Consider the following 12,449-nt stretch of genomic DNA (forward strand, 5'->3'; position numbering starts at 1 on the left):
TAAAAGTGACAGACCATTACTTAATAAAAGGATATCCAGATATCAGGAAAAACTCACCAAAGCATCTGAAGAGTGCTGTGAAGCAGGGGTGGAGGGTGGGAGTCTCCTCAGGGGGCTTGGTACCAAGCACCAGCACAAAGTAACATCCACGTGACCTCAGGCCAGTTTTTCTGATATCCTGTCAAGAACTCCAAGCATTGTCGATGTAAATAATTAATAACCAAACTATAATAGGAATAGAAAGGAGTTGTAGTTCAGCCAAACTGAGGACTATAGCATAGGACACAGCCCCTCAGATATCTCTGAGGAACTGTTCTGGAGAAGCATGGTTTTCAACACAGTTTTATATCTTGTCAGAACAAAGAACATCAAAAAAGTCAGGGATACATTCCTTCAAGGTTTAAAAAAAAAAAAAAAAAAACAGATCAGCACATACACAGCAAGCAGTATGGCCTTGACACCTGGGAAGGGAGTCTTATCATCAAAGGAGTTCCAGCATTGGTGTCCCAGGAAGGGAGACGTTTACTTTTTATTTTTAACATGGACATTTTTTACTTCGGGTCAATATAACCTTTTCTTTGATGACTAAAACAGATGTATAATATATGTTCGATAGGCCACAAACAGGCTGTTTTAGTTAGCATAAAATTCAAGTTCAATCATCTACAAGCCAGAATGATTTCCCCATACCACAATATGTGAAAATTTCTTCCATTAGAATATTGAAAGGAGGGACTTCCCTGATGGTCCAGTGGTTAAGAATCTGCCTTCCACTGCAGGGGATGCAGGTTCAATCCCTGGTTGGGGAACTAAGATCCCACACGCGCTGGGCAACTAAGCCTGCACGCCACAACTAGAGAGAAACCCACACGCCGCAACGAAGAGCCCGTGCGCCGCAACTAAGACCCAATGCAACCAAATAAATAAATAAATAAATACTTAAAAAATATATATTGAAAGGAATTGCAAGCAGAGGTAAAACTGATTTTTTTCCACAAGGAAAGGAGGGAAAACAATCAAGCCTCTGTCAGACAAGTCAGAAATTACTCGTCCACAAATTACTTAAAATTTACAGAATTGTGAAATAATTCCCGTGAAATCAATTTGAATCAGCTAATTAAAGGAAGGGTGTGCAACACACACATTTTTCTCTACAGATGGCAGTCTTAAAAACATGGGTGGGATTATGGAATTTTTTTTTTAGTTTATTTAAAGTGGCGCAGTGGTTGAGAGTCCGCCTGCCGATGCGGGGGACACGGGTTCGTGCCCCGGTCCGGGAAGATCCCACATGCCGTGGAGCGGCTGGGCCCGTGAGCCATGGCCGCTGAGCCTGCGCGTCCGGAGCCTGTGCTCCGCAACGGGAGAGGCCACAACAGTGAGAGGTCCGCGTACCGCCAAAAAAAAAAAAAAAAAAGTAATTTTAAAAAACAAATATATCCCTCCACAATTTTTTTTTAACATCTTTATTGACAAATTTTTAACAGGACATTCCAAAGCACCTTTAAATATTAACACCCCCTGAAGTGCTTAGTAGGGGATTTGATTTGCCAGAACATTTTAGAAACGCATGGTTAATTTGAGGCATACCTGGTTCCTGTTTCTGTCTCTCTTTTTTTTTTTTAATTTTATTTATTTATCTGTTTGCGCCAGGTCTTAGTTGCGGCATGTGGGCTCCTTAGTTGTGACATGCAAACTCTTAGTTGCAGCATGCATGTGGGATCTAGTTCCCTGACCAGGGATCAAACCCAGGCTGCACCACCAGGGAAGTCCCTGGTTCCTCTTTCTCCTGAAGTTTATCAAATACCATACTTGACCTAATTAATAGTCTCCTTCTTCCCATTGATTACTCATTCCTTCTCTTTCTCAAACCTGGGCATACAAGCTATCTCTGCTTTGTAAGTCATCAAATTGCAGAGTCTCTAAATGGTTACAGAGACAGCAAGCTTCAGGGATAAAAATTCCTCTCACCTTCCTTTTCCATGGAGTCGAGAGTCCAAAGGCCAGAGGAGCCATTGCTACTGTGCAGGACTGGGCAGGGCCGGAGCTGAGGGCAAAGGTGAAAGTAGCAGCAGCTACTTGGGCACCTTCTCCTTCCCAAAGTCCACACCCCTGCCGCCCAGATGCTGCAGATCTGCACTAGCCAGGACAATGATCATGTAGACCTAGTTAAATTTACATTAAAAGAAAAAATCCAGTTTCCAGTTGTAATAGCCACATTTCAAGTGTTCGATACCCACACGTGGCAAGTGGCTACTGGATCAGATAGTGCAAGTAGCGAACACTTCCATCATCGCAGAGAATTCTACAGGACTGCACCACTGAAGATGACCACTCCCTCCCTCCATCTCAGATTTCTCTCCCATCACTTTTTCTGCCTGCCACGTTTGTTATTCAAATAAATCAAGCGTCTGACAAAGACTGTCTCTTTGACCAAACTCCAGTTAGGTGCCTCTGAGCACTTTTCTCAACTAGGTCTCAACTTTTGGCTTCTGTGTCTAATCCTTGCCAAGTCCAGTTTTAGCAAAAATCCTAAGTCAATTTAGAGGGAATCCTCCACCCCTGAGATCTGATCCATCCCTAGCTTGCCCTCAGCAAAAATCCTACTTAGTCAGTTTAGCAAGAATCCCCACTACCCTTGGTGTGTCCTCTTGGTAATTTTTCATCTACTGACCCCCCTCACTCTGCTTAATGGCTATAAATTCCTACTTGTCCTTATTGTATTTGGAGCTGAGCACAATCTCTCTCCCCTGTTTTAATGTTCCTATTGCAACAGTTCTGAATAAAGTCTTCCTTACCATTTAACAGGCTTCAGAATAATTTTTTCTTTAACACCTCTTCTATGAAACCTTCCTTCTTGCCCCTAGGAAAAATTAATTCTCTTCTATCTTAGCACCACGTCAATTCCTCTTCTAAAGCCAATATCGTGGTATTAAACTCATTTATGTGTTTTTCGTCCCTTATGGATTACTGAACTCTCATGAAAAGTATAGCGAGTATAGTGATTAAGAGTACACTTGAGTCAGAATGCTGGGTTCAAAGCCTTCTAATGGCGCTTACTAGCTGTGTGAGCTTGGGCAAGTAACTTTATTTCTCTAAGCCTCAATTTTATCATCTGTAAAATGGGGATAATAAAAGTGCTTCTCTTATAAGAATTAAATGAGATAACCCACTGTGTCAGGCACAGACAAATTACCCCAATCCCCAGTCTTTGTTTGACTCCATACCTGGAAGTTGAAGATAAAAGTGGAAGATTTTCTCTGTAGGTCTGAATGTAAATTCCCATTTCTTCAATATTCAGTTATAAAGGGTTGTACTTGCAGGCTTCCCTTGACACTTCTATTGGAAATAAGTAAATCAGACTAATTAACCTTTTTTTTATTATTCTGTGCTGTCAAATTTAGCTCTCCAAGCTATCAACAAAACAACCTATTGATAAGACAAAAGTGAGTTTATTCTTACTGCAGTAAGGAAGACTAGTATCTTGACAGAGTTGTAATAGTGGCCGACAGGTGGCAGGACAAATTAGTAGTATTTATTGAGAATTTGAAGATTGGTTGGAGGCGGGGTGGGGGGGGCGGGAATCTTTCAGTGCAGGTGCGGGGGGCGCAGGATTTGATTAGAATTGGGCAAGGGTCATGATATAATACTTTAGGACTGGAGGGCACAGCAAGGATTTTGAGGCCAGCGGTTCTAAGAGTCTTGGAGTGTACAGAATTGTCAAGTGATACTTCCTATTGAAAAGCTGATGGTTCTTTTAGGAAGTTCTTAAAATGAACAATGGATTTATTTGCATTTTTAACTTCCAGGCAAGAGTGTTAATAGTTGTCATATTAACATAGACAGTAAGCTGTGTGTGTGTAGGAGGTGTCAGTTCTCAGTGCTTTTAAGAAAGCTAATAAGTAGAATTAATGGAAATATATCCAAGATTCTAAGGTCACCCCTGTAGATAGAGTTTTAAAGGGAAGAGTATTATTTTGGTAACTCAGAAGGTGATCTGAACTTTCAGTAGAAACCCCACTCCCAGGTTTACTCATCATTTCCCACCATCCTTTCATCTCAGTTGAGTGCCACCAGTCTTGTGAGAAGGCAGGATTAAGAATGCTCATTCTCCTGCCTGAAACCTCAAGTGGCTTCAGGGGCAAAAATCCCTGGTTAGATGACATGGAAAACTTTCTCTCCAGATTTAGACAGATGCTACTCCTTGGAGAAGGGGCACTTCTGAATTTAACCTTCCATAGACAGCATGTTCAGTGTTAAGAAATAATTATCCTGGGCTTCCCTGGTGGCACAGTGGTTAAGAATACGCCTGCCAGGGCTTCCCTGGTGGCGCAGTGGTTAAGAATCTGCATGGCAATGAAGGGGACACGGGTTCAAGCCCTGGTCTGGGAAGATCCCACATGCTGTGGAGCGACTAAGCCCGTGTGCCACAACTACTGAGCCTGTGCTCTAGAGCCCATGCTCTGCAACAAGAGAAGCCACCGCAATGAGAAGCCTGCACACTGCAATGAAGAATAGCCCCCACTCGCTGCAACTAGAGAAAGCCTGCACGCAGCAACAAAGACCCAACATAGCCACAAATAAATAAATAAATTAAAAAAAAAAAAAAAGAATGTGCCTGCCAATGCAGAGGACACGGCTTCAAGCTCTGGTCTGGGAAGATCCCACATGCCACGGAACAACTAAGCCCATGCACCACAACTACTGAGCCTGCGCTCTAGAGCCCGCGAGCCACAACTACTGAACCCGAGTACTACAACTACTGAATCCTGCGCCTAGAGCCCGTGCTCCGCAACAAGGGAAGCCACCACAATGAGAAGCCTGCGCACTGCAACAAAGAGTAGCCGCCACTCGCTGCAACTAGAGAAAGCCCGTGTGCAGCAATGAAGACCCAATGCAGCCAAAAATAAAAATAATTTTTTTAAAAAAGAAATAATTATCCTGACACTTGATAAAACAGTAAAAGAGACTTTAACCAGGACTACTGCAATAGGGGAGAGAGATTGCACTCAACTCCAAATACAATAAGGACAAGTGGATAGAAAATTACTAAGAGGAGACATCAAGGGTGAGGGAATTGTTGCTAAACCTACTTACAGGATTCTTGCTGAAGGCAGGTCAGGGTTTGATCAGATATCAAGGGTGGGGAATTTTCTCTAAACTGACTTAGCAGGGTTCTTGCTGAGTTTATTCTTACTCCGATTAGGAAGAGCACTACATTAACAGAGTTAACACTAAAGAATAATTTCTTTCTGGAGGGGTAATGATGAAACACAAACTGGGCTACCCAGGGGGGTTGCTGGGTCTCCTTTAGGGGCAAGTGGGAGGCATGATTAAATGACAAAGAGATTCTCATCTATAAGACTCTTAGTGAAGTATTACGTGGAGCAGGAGAAAAATGAAGATGACCTCTGAATGGTCCTTCAAATGTACGGAGCTTTCACTCAGGTCTAAAGGAAAAAAAAAATTTTTTTTAAAGGAAGGTAAATGGCTCTTTCTAGGGAAAGAAGTAGGCTCCTTGGAATGTGATCTTTGCTCCAGACTGGGGAAAACCATACAGGGCTGCAGAGCAACCCTGGGGCGCAGTCACCTAAACACTACAAGTCCCCAAAAGCACCGCGGTGAGGGCGGGGCTTGCTGACCGTTACGACGTAGCGGGCGGGGTCAGACGGGACCGCTCTGCCCTGGGTTTTCAGCCCCGCCCCTGTCCCTTTCCCCGCCCTGTTGCTGTGGCGCCGCCGCTGGCTGTAGCCCCTGGTGAGTCCCTGGAGTGAAGGTGGGCAATTAGGGACAGTTGGGCCCTCGGGTTCCCCGACTTCACACATCCAGTCCTGAGAAAGGGCCATGGGCGGGCAGTGGTGCGGCTGGTTTCGGTTTTCACCTCCTTCCATCCTTCTAGGGTGACCGTGAGAGTGGCGTCATGGGGCCCCTGGAGCTCCTCCGCGGCCTTGGAGGGTTGAGGGCAGTTTTTTCCCCGAGGAGGGTAGGGATTCAGTGCCCGGGGCCGGGTGGGCGGCTCCTGGGGCAGAAGGAATCCTCTGACCCGAGTGAGGGTCTTGAAGTCACGACGTCATGCCCCCGCCTCTCTGGCCGAGGTCGTGTTGGTTCCTTAATCCCCGTGCTTGACGTCATTGGTGGCTGTGGCCGAGGGCGGACCTTGCCCAGTCACCCTAGGCAAGTTACTTTCTCTTTGGGCCTCAATTTCCCCGTCTTGATCCCTGAAGCCCCCTTCCTTCAGTTGAGGCCGTTTGTAATTGGAGGAGATGTTCTAGACGACCGAGAAGAAAGAGCACTTGGGGTGCGGTGACCTGCTTCTTTACCGTTGATCTCCGGTGGCCCCTCCCTCCCCACCATCCCCCCCCATCTTCCCCCACCCCCAATTTAGTTTGGGGCTAATGTTCCCACTCTAATTTATTATGATTTCAACCCCTCCTGGACATTTAAACTTTTTTCTATCACTTGGATTCTTTGCTTCTGATGTAAGCCAACAAGTGGCCATGGTTGGAGCTGAGTAGAATAATACAAAAGCTATGTATTATAACATCTCCACTATTGCAAAAACTGTTAAAAGCAAAAGACTTTTAATACAATAGGTCTTTGTAGACTGTGTAGAGCACATGATTAAGGAATATCCAGGTGAGTGACTTTCACCGATACTTTCAGAGGGCCTCTATTTGAAACTCTACCCTTTTGCAGAAATGACAGCTGTGGAGTGGGAAGGACCCTAAGAAAGGTAGTAAGAGTTACGTAACACAAGTCATGTGGTCTTTGGAGTCAGATAGTACAAATAGGGCTCTTTAAAATTTTTGACTGTGCTTATTAATATAATACCATGCTTCCTCATTTTCTTAGATGAAAAGACAGTTAAACTCTTTCATTTCCTTTTTCCTTCACTTGGGATCATCATTATAGCTGGAAAGTTCCTTAGAGATTTTCTTGCCTGATCCGTGTGTTTTACGGATGAGGAAACTGAGGCCTAAAAAGAGGTAATGTGACTTGGCCAAGATCTCAGAGCTAGTTAGTGGCAGAACTAAGACAGGAACCCAGGTGCCTTGGCTCCTAGCTTAGTCCCCTTTCTATTACACTTCAAACACTGTCACTACCCAGGTCACTTCAAGGGTTAGCAGAATCACCCTTTTCACAGAAAAAGTATAAAATCTCAGTAAAGTAAAATGGAATAAAATGGAGATTTAGTCCACAGCTTGGAGCTTTTCGCAGTTTCTCCTGGTTGCCCAGAACAGTTTTTCTGTTCTTCCCTAGTACTGTTGGCACTGTGGTGTTGTGGTATGTGGGATGAAGGCTGCTTAGAATAAGCCCGGCAGCTAATCCAAACAGTTGTTACTGAATTAGGTATTAAAAGTCTCCTGGGGGTACAAAATTTACTTAAGGCACTAGAAAGATTTTAGGTAAGGAACTGGAATGAACTTGGAAAATTCGGATTAGAGCAAGTGGCTCTCATAATTTGAGGACCAGTGACTATGTGTCTGTGCTTTTGCTCCCCATCTCAGGGCCATCTACACATCCATAATATCTATTGTCAGTGTTCTCGAAAGGGTAGTTTTGTGGAAGCATCTATTCCAGGGCCAGGGGGAGTGGAACTCAAATCAGTTTGTCCATTTTGCTAATTGCTAGTAGTTTAGAAACTTAAGTAAGCAGAAGGATGAAGGGATTAGGTTGAATGTGTGTTTAGTTTTTACTTATTTTTGTTTTTACTATTCCCAAATGAAGAACTGATTGGCATTTCTCTCTCGGCTGTGGATTCATTTGGTTTCCTTCTGTGAACTGATCCAGAGAAACTTATAATCTATAGTCTTCACTTCTCTTGAAACATGTGCCCACTGGTATAAAAGGCGAATGTAAAAATGTTGGGCATTCTTTGTGCTAGAATTTTAGTTTTTGTTGCTGTCGTTTTATAAGGTTATTCTTTGTGGTTCAGCACACATGAGGAAAAAGCTTTAGGAAAATTGGTGAATTGATTTGGTTGAATATTTGCACTGTTAGAACCTAAACCAGAAAGCTTAAAAAAAAAAAAAAGACAAAGCTTAACATTTTTCAATTATTCTGCTAAAAAGCGTATCAGCGTAGTTTACAGATTCAAGAAAGAGCAGGAGTAGAACTGGCTTCTTGTTCCTTCAGGAGAATATAGGAGAATCTATGCCCTCATGGAACAGTCCTGGGAGTACTGTATTAGGCTTGAGAAGCTCATTAGATGAAAATGTGTCAGGTTTTCTTAGAAGCCAGGAGCCAGTTCGGGAGACTCATTTTAAGATATATTGCCTATTATTGCCTGCCTCCTCTGAGGACCCTCATCATTTTGGAAACTGAGCTGAAAAAAAAGAAAAAGTAGCAACTGTGTCAGAGTCCAACTAAAGTGCCTCTGACAGTTTGTGGAATCTCTGCATTATTTTCCCACGTTTGATGGTTTGTTTTCTGTTTTTGGTTTTGGTTTTTTTTGCGGTACGCGGGCCTCTCATTGTTGTGGCCTCTCCCGTTGCGGAGCACAGGCTCCGGACGCGCAGGCTCGGCGGCCATGGCTCACGGGTCCAGCCGCTCCGCGGCATGTGGGATCTTCCCGGACCGGGGCACGAACCCGTGTCCCCCGCATCGGGAGGCGGACTCTCAACCACTGCGCCACCAGGGAAGCCCTGATGGTTTGTTTTTAAAATTTTCTATTTGTTTTCCCTGGTCACTCGTTATATGGCCAGTCTTTGATTTGAGGGTAGGAGTAAGGAATTAAGTGGAATACCATTCCATGACTTCTGGGGAGCCTAATTCATCCCACTGCTTTTTAATGACTCTAGGTTTCTAAATTTAACATTTGCTCTTTTTGTATTTCTTCTCTCTTCCTTGTCTCTGTGGATATTGCCAGAATTAGAAGTGGATGGTGGACAGGTTCTATAGTGGGAAGAGTGGTTAAAAGAGGGGAGCTGATGCTTAAATCATTCTAATTTTCCTTCCGCATCCTTCCTGCCCGCCCCCGCCACAAACAGTCATTTCTAGACTGCTTTGTCAGAAAGACAATTTCCCAAGCCGTTGTTGGAGCCCATTTCTCCCAGGGAATTTTATCGCTGGGAGGGAGGATAAGCTTTAAGGATCACTGACCTTAAAAATCAGTAGATAGCTTCCTTCCAGGAAAAGTTGAATGAGGTACCTCCTCACTGACCCAGTGTAGATTGACATGGTTATGCTCTAGGTTTACCCATGGCCTTTTCTAAAAGTCGTCGGCTTTGGTAAGAAGCAGAAAAGCCACTATTTTTCTTCACTCTACCTCCTCAAACCCTTCTGCAGTCTTGGCAGAAGAGTTTTTTATTTCAAGAATGATTGAGTTCCAAACACCCGGAGTGCCATTGGGTGTCCCCTGAGTCCTTCTGGGAATGTAATGAGGTCTCTGAAATGGAAAACTTCATGGAGTCTCTTATATTTTTGATAAGCAAGGAACCAAGGCTGTTGACTTTTCCAGACAGATGTTAGGTTTTCAGATGAATGACAAGAGATGAAGGTTCCATTGGCTGTGCACTCAGGCCTCAGAATATGAGCTCTTTCATGTCATTTTGTGTGTGTATGCTGTCCTTTCTTCAGTGAGATTCTGTCAGGATCTCAGTTCCCCAACCAGCGGTTGAACCCGAACCACAGCAGTGAAAGCCCAGAATCCTAACCACTAGGCCACCAGGGAACTCCCGCCTCACCCTATTTTAGAAAAGAGAAAGCTGAGAAACAGCTTCTCCAAAGGTACCCAACAAGTTAAGAGCAGGGCTAAAGACAATAATCAGCCCCTCCATCATTCACAGCATTGTTTACCTACAAAGCCGCTTCCTTTCACTTTTTGATGAATTGCATATGTATCTTATTCATTCATTTATTCAGTGAGTAAGTACTATGAGTACATAGCAATAAGTGATTGCTATGGGCTAGGTGTTCTGTTGTGTATGTAGTGGTGATAGTGTTATGAAGGAAAAGAACAGGGAGTATGATGGTATTTAGGCTAATTGAGAGACAGGCCCCGAATTCACTCTTTCCTGAGTGTTCTCATGATCCACAGTAAAGGACAGATTAAGTCACATGCTCAGATAAATGGTGCTCCAGGCTTAGGACACAGGGGCTATGCTGGCCTCAGTGTGACTGAAGACCACTAGGAAAGACAGGGGGTCTGCGAGCTGAGAAATCTCCCTGCCCAACCTCCCACAGCATCCAACAGATCAGTAGTCAACAGCTTATCATGAGGAACAAGTACTGGCCTAGACTGGAATGTGACCTCTTTCTTCCTTAGAAAAACTGATCTGAGGTTTGAGGTTGAGGATGTGGCCAAACTGTGTCACAAACCAGAAAGCTAGTACATTTCTTAGTTCCTTAGCTCAGTCTCGAGAACAGACAGTTCAGTGCCTCAAAGTTCTCTTACCTTCTCTGTGAAAAAATTGACTTCTGGGGGAGCTGGAAGAGGAGGCCTGTTAGCTTAGAGTTCAAAATAAAACCAGGAAATAAGTGGGGTGGGGCAGAGCTAGAAGAGCTACTGTGTTTTTCTGGTTATTGTACTTACTCTTTTTTTAAGGGGTGTGTGTGTGTGTGTGTCTGTGTGTCTGTGTGTGTGTCTGTGTGTGTGTGTGTACAATCTTCCAACACGTTCTAACAGCTGAATTTGTAAGATACCATGTAGTAGTATTTGCAAATGTACAGCCCTTTCTTCATCTGCTGTGTAGAGCTGCAGTATTGTTTTCATTTCCCAGTAGAACTCTGGGTTGAGAAACATAGACTCACTAAATGCATTTAGAAGACAGGCATGTGGCTTTTGAGGTCCCGACAATTCAAAAGACTTTGTTTTCTTTTGTGTGCTGTTTTTATCTCCCCAATAGTTCCCATCCTTGATCACATTTTATCTGTACTATGACCTAGAAAGGTGAAATACAGCTTACTATCCCCATTTTTAGGAATCCAAACTTGCTTGCTGTCCTCCATGGGCTGCATTTTTCTGTTTCTTTGCTTTTATGCATGCTGCTTCGTTCATCTGGAATTTCCTCACCCCCAAACACATTTGTCAGAATTCTAATCTTCCTTGAGGGCTTATCTAGGATTCTACTCACTCCTCGAAGCTTTTCTTCATTTTCCTAACCAGTTTCATTTCTCTCTCTTTTGAACCCAAGAGCATTTTGCACTTATTTGGCAGTCACTTAAATTCTCATCTAACCTCCATATCGGATTGGGACTCTTTTGAGGGCAAAGACTGACGGAAAAGAAAAGAAGCACAAACGTAATAGTCACTAACATCTGTAAAACCCTCTCTTTATCCAGACTTTGTGCACGTGCTTTATTCTGTCACTCAGCCTTTACTTTGTGTGAATTGCCTGCTCTATGGCAGGTACTGATTTAAGGACTAGACACTGCACATTGTAGGCATACCTATCTGCTTCACAGATACTATTTTTTCTTTTTTTTTTTTGCGGTACGCGGGCCTCTCACTGTTGTGGCCTCTCCCATTGCAGAGCATAGGCTCCGGACGCGCAGGCTCAGCGGCCATGGCTCACGGGCCCAGCCGCTCCGCGGCATGTGGGATCTTCCCGGACCGGGGCACGAACCCATGTCCCGTGCATCAGCAGGCGGACTCTCAACCTCTGCGCCACCAGGGAAGCCCACAGATACTATTTTTTTTACAAAATTGAAAGTTTGTGGCAACCCTACCTTGAGCAAGTCTGTTGGCGCCATTTTTCTAACTGCATTTGCTCACTTCATGTCTCTGTGTCACATTTTGATAGTTCTCACAATATTTCAGACTTTTTCATTATTATTATATTTGTTACGGTGCTCTGTTATCAGTGGTCTTTGATGTTACTTTTGGAAGTCTTTGGCATTTTTTAGCAATAAATTATTTTTCAATTAATGTATGTACATTTTTTTAGACATAATGCTACTGCACACTTAATAGACTACAGTATAGTGTAAACATAACTTTCATATGCACTGGGAAACCAAAAAAACTGTGTGACTTGCTTTATTGAGGTATGTGCTTTATTGAGATGGTCTAGAACTGAACTTGCAATGTCTCCGAGGTATGCCTGTGTTTCAATTAATGCTCACAAAAAAAAGAATGAGGTAGATGTTATTAGCCCCATTTTACAGATGAGGAACCATGCACAGAGTCCAGTTAAGTAAATTACCCAAGGGCATGCGTTTAATAGGTGATGAAGCTGGAATTTGAACTCCAACATTTTGATTTCTGAACCCATGCTCGTCACCACTGCATGTCAAATAATCTCCTTCTCTCATCCCTATCTTTCTTTCTGCACCCATCCCCAGCTCCTAGCAGAGTGCCTTAATGTATAGAAGGACCCGATAATTACAGGATAAATGAAATTGAATAGAGAAGCTGAAATCTAGAGAAATTGACATTCCAGAAGTCATAGGGCTTGTTGGAATGAAAAATCTAGAATCTAAGTCTTAACAGTTCCCAGCTCAGGAACCTC

At 43.6% G+C, this 12,449-nt stretch overlaps 1 protein-coding gene and 1 long non-coding RNA gene across 4 annotated transcripts in view; one reads left to right on the plus strand and one right to left on the minus strand.

Annotated features, from left to right (window-relative positions):
- LOC125962193 (uncharacterized) overlaps positions 1 to 12,449 on the minus strand; it is a 13,487-nt gene continuing 1,038 nt past the window's right edge. Inside the window, exons 2-4 of the long non-coding RNA XR_007473693.1 lie at positions 3,225 to 3,336; positions 1,969 to 2,162; positions 1 to 188 (exon numbers count right to left, since the gene is read on the minus strand). This is a non-coding gene — a long non-coding RNA (uncharacterized LOC125962193). The remainder of the gene's footprint in view (positions 189 to 1,968; positions 2,163 to 3,224; positions 3,337 to 12,449) is intronic.
- Positions 5,622 to 12,449, plus strand: part of CALCOCO2 (calcium binding and coiled-coil domain 2) — a 22,757-nt gene continuing 15,929 nt past the window's right edge. Inside the window, exon 1 of one of the 3 annotated variants that reach the window (XM_049702542.1) lies at positions 5,622 to 5,754. The gene's annotated coding sequence lies outside the window, so the exon portion shown is untranslated. Of the gene's footprint in view, positions 5,774 to 12,449 lie in introns of all 3 variants that reach the window. The other 2 variants (XM_004282658.4, XM_033411129.2) reach the window with 2 other exon arrangements.

The sequence above is a fragment of the Orcinus orca genome, chromosome 19, assembly GCF_937001465.1.
Source record: "Orcinus orca chromosome 19, mOrcOrc1.1, whole genome shotgun sequence".
NCBI classification, from domain to species: Eukaryota; Metazoa; Chordata; class Mammalia; order Artiodactyla; family Delphinidae; genus Orcinus; species Orcinus orca.